Genomic DNA, 8,207 nt, shown 5'->3' with positions numbered 1-8,207 from the left:
TTGTACGAGTACGAATACGGGTGCATACGAGTAGATTTGTTGATGAAACTGAATGAGGATGTAATTGTAAGCATTTTTGTTAAGTAGAAGTATTTTGATAAGTGTCTTGAAGTCTTTCAAAAGTGTATGAATACATATTAAAACACTACATGTATATACATTTTAACTGAGTCGTTAAGTCATCGTTAGTCGTTACATGTAAATGTTGTTTTGAAACCTTTAGGTTAACGATCTTGTTAAATGTTGTTAACCCAATGTTTATAATCTCAAATGAGATTTTAAATTATTATATTATCATGATATTATGATGTACGAATATCTCTTAATATGATCTATATACATTAAATGTCGTTACAACGATAATCGTTACATATATGTCTCGTTTCAAAATCATTAAGTTAGTAGTCTTATTTTTACATATGTAGTTCATTGTTAATACACTTAATGATATATTTACTTATCATTTAAAATAATTAACCAAGTGTATCAATATCTTAATATGATTCATATGTACCTAGTAAGACGTTATAACGATAATCGTTATATATATCGTTTTCGAGTTTCTTAATTTAATAGTCTCATTTTTATGTATATAACTCATTGTTAAAATACCTAATGAGATACATACTTATAATAAAATCATGTTAACTATATATATAACCATATATATGTCATCGTATAGTTTTTACAAGTTTTAACGTTCGTGAATCACCGGTCAACTTGGGTGGTCATTTGTCTATATGAAACCTATTCCAATTAATCAAGTCTTAATAAGTTTGATTGCTTAACATGTTGGAAACACTTAATCATGTAAATATCAATTTCATTTAATATATATAAACATGGAAAAGTTTGGGTCACTACAAATAATAACCGCAACAATAACAACAATCAGAAGCAGCTATGCCAAAGGTGTGAAAAGTATCACTCGGGGTTCTGCACCAAATTTTGCAACAAGTGTAAAAGAAATGGTCATAGCGCGGAGAAGTGTGAGGTCTACGGACCAGGGGTTAATAGAACGAAAGGAACAAATGGTGTCGGAACGAGTAATGGCAAAGCAAGTAGTGTCGGAGCAAGTTATGCCAATGTAGTTTGTTATAAATGTGGAAAACCGGGCCACATTATTAGAAATTGCCCGAACCAGGAGAACACGAATGGACAAGGCCGCGGAAGAGTTTTCAATATTAATGCGGCAGAGGCACAGGAAGACCCGGAGCTTGTTACGGGTACATTTCTTATTGACAATAAATCTGCTTACGTTTTATTTGATTCGGGTGCGAATAGAAGCTATATGAGTAGAGATATTTGTGCTAATTTAAGTTGTCCATTGACGTCGTTGGATAGTAAATTTTTACTCGAATTAGCAAACGGTAAATTAATTTTAGCAGATTATATATGTCGGAATCGAGAAATTAAACTGGGTAGCGAAATATTTAAGATTAATTTGATACCAGTAGAGTTAGGGAGTTTTGATGTAATATTTGGCATGGACTGGCTGAAGGAGATGAAAGCAGAGATCGTATGTTACAAAAATGCAATTCGCATTGTACGAGAAGAAGGAGAACCCTTAATGGTGTATGGAGAAAAGGGCAACACGAAGCTACATCTTATTAGTAATTTGAAGGCACAAAAACTAATAAGAAAAGGTTGCTATGCTATTCTAGCACACGTCGAGAAAGTACAAACTGAAGAAAAGAGCATCAATGATGTTCCCGTCGCAAAAGAATTTCCCGATGTATTTCCGAAAGAATTACCGGGACTACCTCCACATCGATCTGTTGAATTTTAAATAGATCTTGTACCAGGAGCTGCACCAATAGCTCGTGCTCCTTACAGACTCGAACCCAGCGAGATGAAAGAACTGCAAAGCCAACTGCAAGAACTATTAGAACGTGGTTTCATTCGACCAAGCACATCACCATGGGGAGCTCCTGTTTTGTTTGTCAAGAAGAAGGATGGTACATTTAGGTTGTGTATTGACTACAGAGAGTTGAATAAACTTACCATCAAAAACCGTTATCCACTGCCAAGAATTGACGACTTATTTGATCAACTACAAGGCTCGTCGGATTATTCGAAAATCGATTTATGTTCTGGATATCATCAAATGCGAGTAAAGGAGGATGATATTCCAAAAACTGCTTTTAGGACGCGTTATGATCATTACGAGTTTATGGTTATGCTGTTTGGATTGACTAACGCACCAGCTGTGTTCATGGACCTTATGAACCGAGTGTGTGGGCCATATCTTGACAAGTTTGTCATTGTTTTCATCGATGCCATACTTATTTACTCAAAGAATGATCAAGAGCACGAAGAACATTTGAGAAAAGTGCTAGAAGTAATGAGGAAAGAAAAACTGTACGCTAAGTTTTCAAAGTGTGCATTTTGGTTGGAAGAAGTTCAATTCCTCGGTCACATAGTGAACAAAGAAGGTATCCAGGTGGACCCGACAAAGATCAAAACCGTTGAAAAGTGGAAAACCCCAAAAACTCCAAAGCATATACGTCAATTTTTAGGATTGGCTGGTTACTACAGAAGATTCATCCAAGATTTCTCTAAAATAGCAAAACCCTTGACAGCATTAACGCATAAAGGGAAGAAATTTGAATGGAAGGATGAACAAGAGAAGGCGTTTCAGTTATTGAAGAAAACGCTAACTACGGCACCTATATTGTCATTGCCTGAAGGGAATGATGATTTTGTGATTTATTGTGATGCATCAAAGCAAGGTCTCGATTGTGTATTAATGCAACGAATGAAGGTGATTGCATATGCGTCTAGACAATTGAAGATTCACGAGCAAAATTATACAACTCACGATTTAGAATTGGGTGCTGTTGTTTTTGCATTAAAGACTTGGAGGCATTATTTATATGGGGTCAAAAGTATTATATATACCGACCACAAAAGTCTCCAACATATATTTAATCAGAAGCAACTGAATATGAGACAACGCAGGTGGATTGAACTGTTGAATGATTATGATCTTGAGATTCGATACCACCCGGGGAAGGCGAATGTGGTAGCCGACGCTTTGAGTAGAAAGGACAGAGAACCTATACGGGTAAAAGCTATGAATATAATTATTCGTACTAACCTTACTACTCAAATAAAGGAGGCGCAACAGGGGGTTGTAAAAGAAAGAAAGTTGAAGAATGAGATACCCAAAGGATCAGAGAAACATCTTAATATTCGGGAAGACGGAACCCGATATAGGGCTGATAGAATTTTGGTACCAATGTTTGGAGATGTGACAGAAATGGTACTTAAAGAAGCACATAAAACCAGATATTCAATACATCTCGGAGCAGGGAAGATGTATAAAGATCTCAAGAAACACTTTTGGTTGCCGGGTATGAAAGCCGATATTGCTAAATATGTAGGAGAATGTTTGACGTGTTCTAAGGTCAAAGCTGAACATCAGAAACCATCAGGTTTACTACAACAACCTGAAATCGCGGAATGGAAATGGGAAAACATTACCATGGATTTCATTACTAAATTGCCAAGGACTGCAAGTGGTTATGATACTATTTGAGTAATAGTTGATCGTCTCACCAAGTCAGCACACTTCCTGCCAATGAGAGAAGATGAAAAAATGGAGAAGTTGGCGCGATTGTATTTGAAGGAGGTTGTCTCCAGACATGGAATACCCGTCTCTATTATCTCTGATAGGGATGGTAGATTTGTTTCAAGGTTCTGGCAGACATTGCAACAAGCATTGGGGACTCGTCTAGACATGAGTACTGCCTATCATCCACAAACTAATGGGCAGAGCGAAAGGACAATACAAACGCTTGAAGATATGCTACGAGCATGTGTTATTGATTTCGGAAACAGTTGGGATCGACATCTACCGTTAGCAGAATTTTCCTACAACAACAGTTATCATTCTAGTATTGAGATGGCGCTGTTTGAGGCACTTTATGGTAGAAAGTGCAGGTCTCCAATTTGTTGGAATGAAGTGGGGGATAGACAGATTACGGGTCCGGAGATAATACAAGAAACTACCGAGAAAATCATCCAAATTCAACAACGATTGAAAACCGCCCAGAGTCGAAAAAAGAGCTACGCGGACAGTAAAACAAAAGATATAGAGTTTGAAATTGGAGAAATGGTCATGCTTAAGGTTTCACCTTGGAAAGGCGTTGTTCGATTTGGTAAACGGGGGAAACTAAATCCAAGGTACATTAGACCATTCAAGATTATAGATCGTGTCGGACCAGTAGCTTACCAACTGGAGCTACCTAAAGAAGATCTCACTATTCCGTTGGACAAAATCCAAATCAATGAAAAACTTCAGTTCATTGAAGAACCCGTCGAAATAATAGATCGTGAGGTTAAGAGACTTAAGCAAAACAATATACCGATTGTTAAGGTTTGATGGAATTCTCGTAGAGGACCTGAGTTCATCTGGGAGCGTGAAGATCAGATGAAGAAGAAATACCCGCATCTATTTCCAGAAGATTCGTCAACACCTTCAACAGCTTAAAATTTCGGGACGAAATTTATTTAACGGGTAGGTACTGTAGTGACCCGAACTTTTCCATGTTTATATATATTAATTGAGATTGATATTTACATGACTAAATGTTTCCAATGTGTTAAGCAATCAAGCTTGTTAAGACTTGATTAATTGAAATAGGTTTCATATAGACAATTGACCACCCAAGTTGACCGGTGATTCACGAACGTTAAAACTTGTAAAAACTATACGATGACATATATATGGTTATATATACAGTTAACATGATTTTATTATAAGTAAGTATCTCATTAGGTATTTTAACAATGAGTTATATACATAAAAATGAGACTATTAAATTAAGAAACTCGAAAACGATATATATAATGATTATCGTTATAACAACGTCTTACTAGGTACATATGAATCATATTAAGATATAGATACACTTGGTTAATTATGTTAAATTATAAGTAAATATATCATTAAGTGTATTAACAATGAACTACATATGTAAAAATAAGACTACTAACTTAATGATTTCGAAACGAGACATATATGTAACGATTATCGTTGTAACGACATTTAACTGTATATATATCATACTAAGATATATTATATATCATAATATCATGATAATGTAACAATTTAACATCTCATTTGATATAATAAACAATAGGTTAACAACATTTAACAAGATCGTTAACCTAAAGGTTTCAAAACAACATTTACATGTAACGACTAACGATGACTTAACGGCTCAGTTAAAATGTATATACATGTAGTGTTTTAATATGTATTCATACACTTTTGAAAGACTTCAAGACACTTATCAAAATACTTCTACTTAACAAAAATTCTTACAATTACATCCTCGTTCAGTTTCATCAACAATTCTACTCGTATGCACCCGTATTTGTACTCGTACAATACACAGCTTTTAGATGTATGTACTATTGGTATATACACTTCAATGATCAGCTCTTAGTAGCTCATGTGAGTCACCTAACACATGTGGGAACCATCATTTGGAAACTAGCATGAAATATCTCATAAAATTACAAAAATATGAGTAATCACTCATGACTTATTTACATGAAAACAAAATTACATATCCTTTATATCTAATCCATATACCAATGACCAAAAACACCTAAAAACACTTTCATTCTTCAATTTTATTCATCTAATTAATCTCTCTCAAGTTCCATCTTCAAGTTCTAAGTGTTCTTCATAAATTCCATAAGTATAGTTTCATAAAAATCAAGAATACTTCCAAGTTTGCAAGTCTACTTTCAAGCTCTCTAATCCATTCCAAGTAATCATCTAAGATCAAGGAACCTTTGTTATTTAAAGTAGGTTATCTTTCTAATTCAAGGTAATATTCATATTCAAACTTTGATTCAATTTCTACAACTATAACAATCTTATTTCAAGTGAAAATCTTACTTGAACTATTTTCGTGTCATGATTCTGCTTCAAGAACTTTCAAGCCATCCAAGGATCCTTTGAAGCTAGATCCATTTTTATCATTTCCAGTAGTTTTATCCAGAAAACTTGAGGTAGTAATGATGTTCATAACATCATTCGATTAATACATATAAAGCTATCTTATTTGAAGGTTTAATCTTGTAATCACTAGAACATAGTTTAGTTAATTCTAAACTTGTTCGCAAAAAAAGTTAATCCTTCTAACTTGACTTTTAAAATCAACTAAACACATGTTCTATATCTATATGATATGCTAACTTAATGATTTAAAACCTGGAAACACGATGAACACCATAAAATCGGATATACGCCGTCGTAGTGAAACCGGGGGCTGTTTTGGTTTGGATAATTAAAAACTATGATAAACTTTGATTTAAAAATTGTTCTTCTGGGAAAATGATTTTTCATATGAACATGAAACTATATCCAAAAATCTTGGTTAAACTCAAAGTGAATGTATGTTTTTTCAAAATGGTCATCAAGATGTCGTTCTTTCGACGGAAATGACTACCTCTTTAGTAATTGACATGTAACTTAAATTTCCGACTATAAACCTATACTTTTTCTGTTTGAATTCTTAAATTAGAGTTCAATATGAAACCATAGCAATTTGATTCACTCAAAACGGATTTAAAATGAAGAAGTTATGGGTAAAACAAGATTGGATATTTTTGATCTTTTTAGCTACTGGAAATGTTTAACAAATCTATACAAATCATATCCTAGCTAACTTATGTTGTATTATACATGTATTCTAATATATTATGTAATCTTGGGATACCATAGACGCGTATGCAAATATTTTGACATATCATATCGACCCATGTATATATATTATTTGGAACAACCATAGACACTCTATATGCAGTAATGTTGGAGTTAGCTATATAGGGTTGAGGTTGATTCCAAAAATATATATACTTTGAGTTGTGATCTACCCTGAGACGTGTATACACTGGGTCGTGGATTGATTCAAGATAATATATATTTCGATTTATTTCTGTACATCTAACTGTGGACAACTAGTTGTAGGTTACTAACGAGGACAGCTGACTTAATACACTCAAATCTTTAAAACATAATAAAAATGGTTGTAATTATATTTTGATCATACTTTGATATATATGTACATATTTGTATAGGTTCGTGAATCGATCCGTGGCCAAGTCTTATTTCCGAGGAAGAAAATATCTGTGAAAGTGAGTTATAGTCCCACTTTTAAAATCTAATATTTTTGGGATGAGAATACATGCAGGTTTTATAAATGATTTACAAAATAGACACAAGTACGTGAAACTACATTCTATGATTGAATTATCGAAATCGAATATGCCCCTTTTTATTAAGTCTGGTAATCTAAGAATTAGTGAACAGACACCCTAATTGACGCGAATCCTAAAGATAGATCTATTGGGCCTAACAAACCCCATCCAAAGTACCGGATGCTTTAGTACTTCGAAATTTATATCATATCCGAAGGGTGTCCTGGAATGATGGGGATATTCTTATATATGCATCTTGTTAATGTCGGTTACCAGGTGTTCACCATATGAATGATTTTTATCTCTATGTATGGGATGTGTATTGAAATATGAAATCTTGTGGTCTATTGTTACGATTTGATATATATAGGTTAAACCTATAACTCATCAACATTTTTGTTGACGTTTAAAGCATGTTTATTCTCAGGTGAATATTAAGAGCTTCCGCTGTTGCATACTAAAATAAGGACAAGATTTGGAGTCCATGTTTGTATGATATTGTGTAAAAACTACATTCAAGAAATATGTGTAGATGTAATATATTTCTATTGTAAACCATTATGTAATGGTCGCGTGTAAACATTATATTTTAGATTATCATTATTTGATAATATACGTATTGTTTTTAAAACCTTTATTGATAAAATAAAGGTTATGGTTGTTTTAAAAATGAATGCAGTCTTTGAAAAACGTCTCATATAGAGGTCAAAACCTCGCAACGAAATCAATTAATATGAAATGTTTATAATTAATATGAACGGGACATTTCAATATTGGCGTTTGTTTGTTGAATAATAAATGGTGCACATCATTTGTTCATTCCGTCTTGTTGTTACATCACATTTGTTTTTCGTTTTGTCGTCAAAATTAGTAGCTTTTGCTGAACTTAATGCCAGTCTTTGAAAATGCGTTGTTTTACCCTGTTGTGTACAATTGACAATATACATACATACAAATATAAACATGCTTGGTAATTTGAAATGGGA

The sequence above is a fragment of the Rutidosis leptorrhynchoides genome, chromosome 4 (genome assembly GCF_046630445.1).
Source record: "Rutidosis leptorrhynchoides isolate AG116_Rl617_1_P2 chromosome 4, CSIRO_AGI_Rlap_v1, whole genome shotgun sequence".
Lineage (NCBI taxonomy): Eukaryota > Viridiplantae > Streptophyta > Magnoliopsida > Asterales > Asteraceae > Rutidosis > Rutidosis leptorrhynchoides.
The sequence above is the reverse complement of the archived record's forward strand: the minus strand, read 5'-3'. Positions refer to the sequence as shown.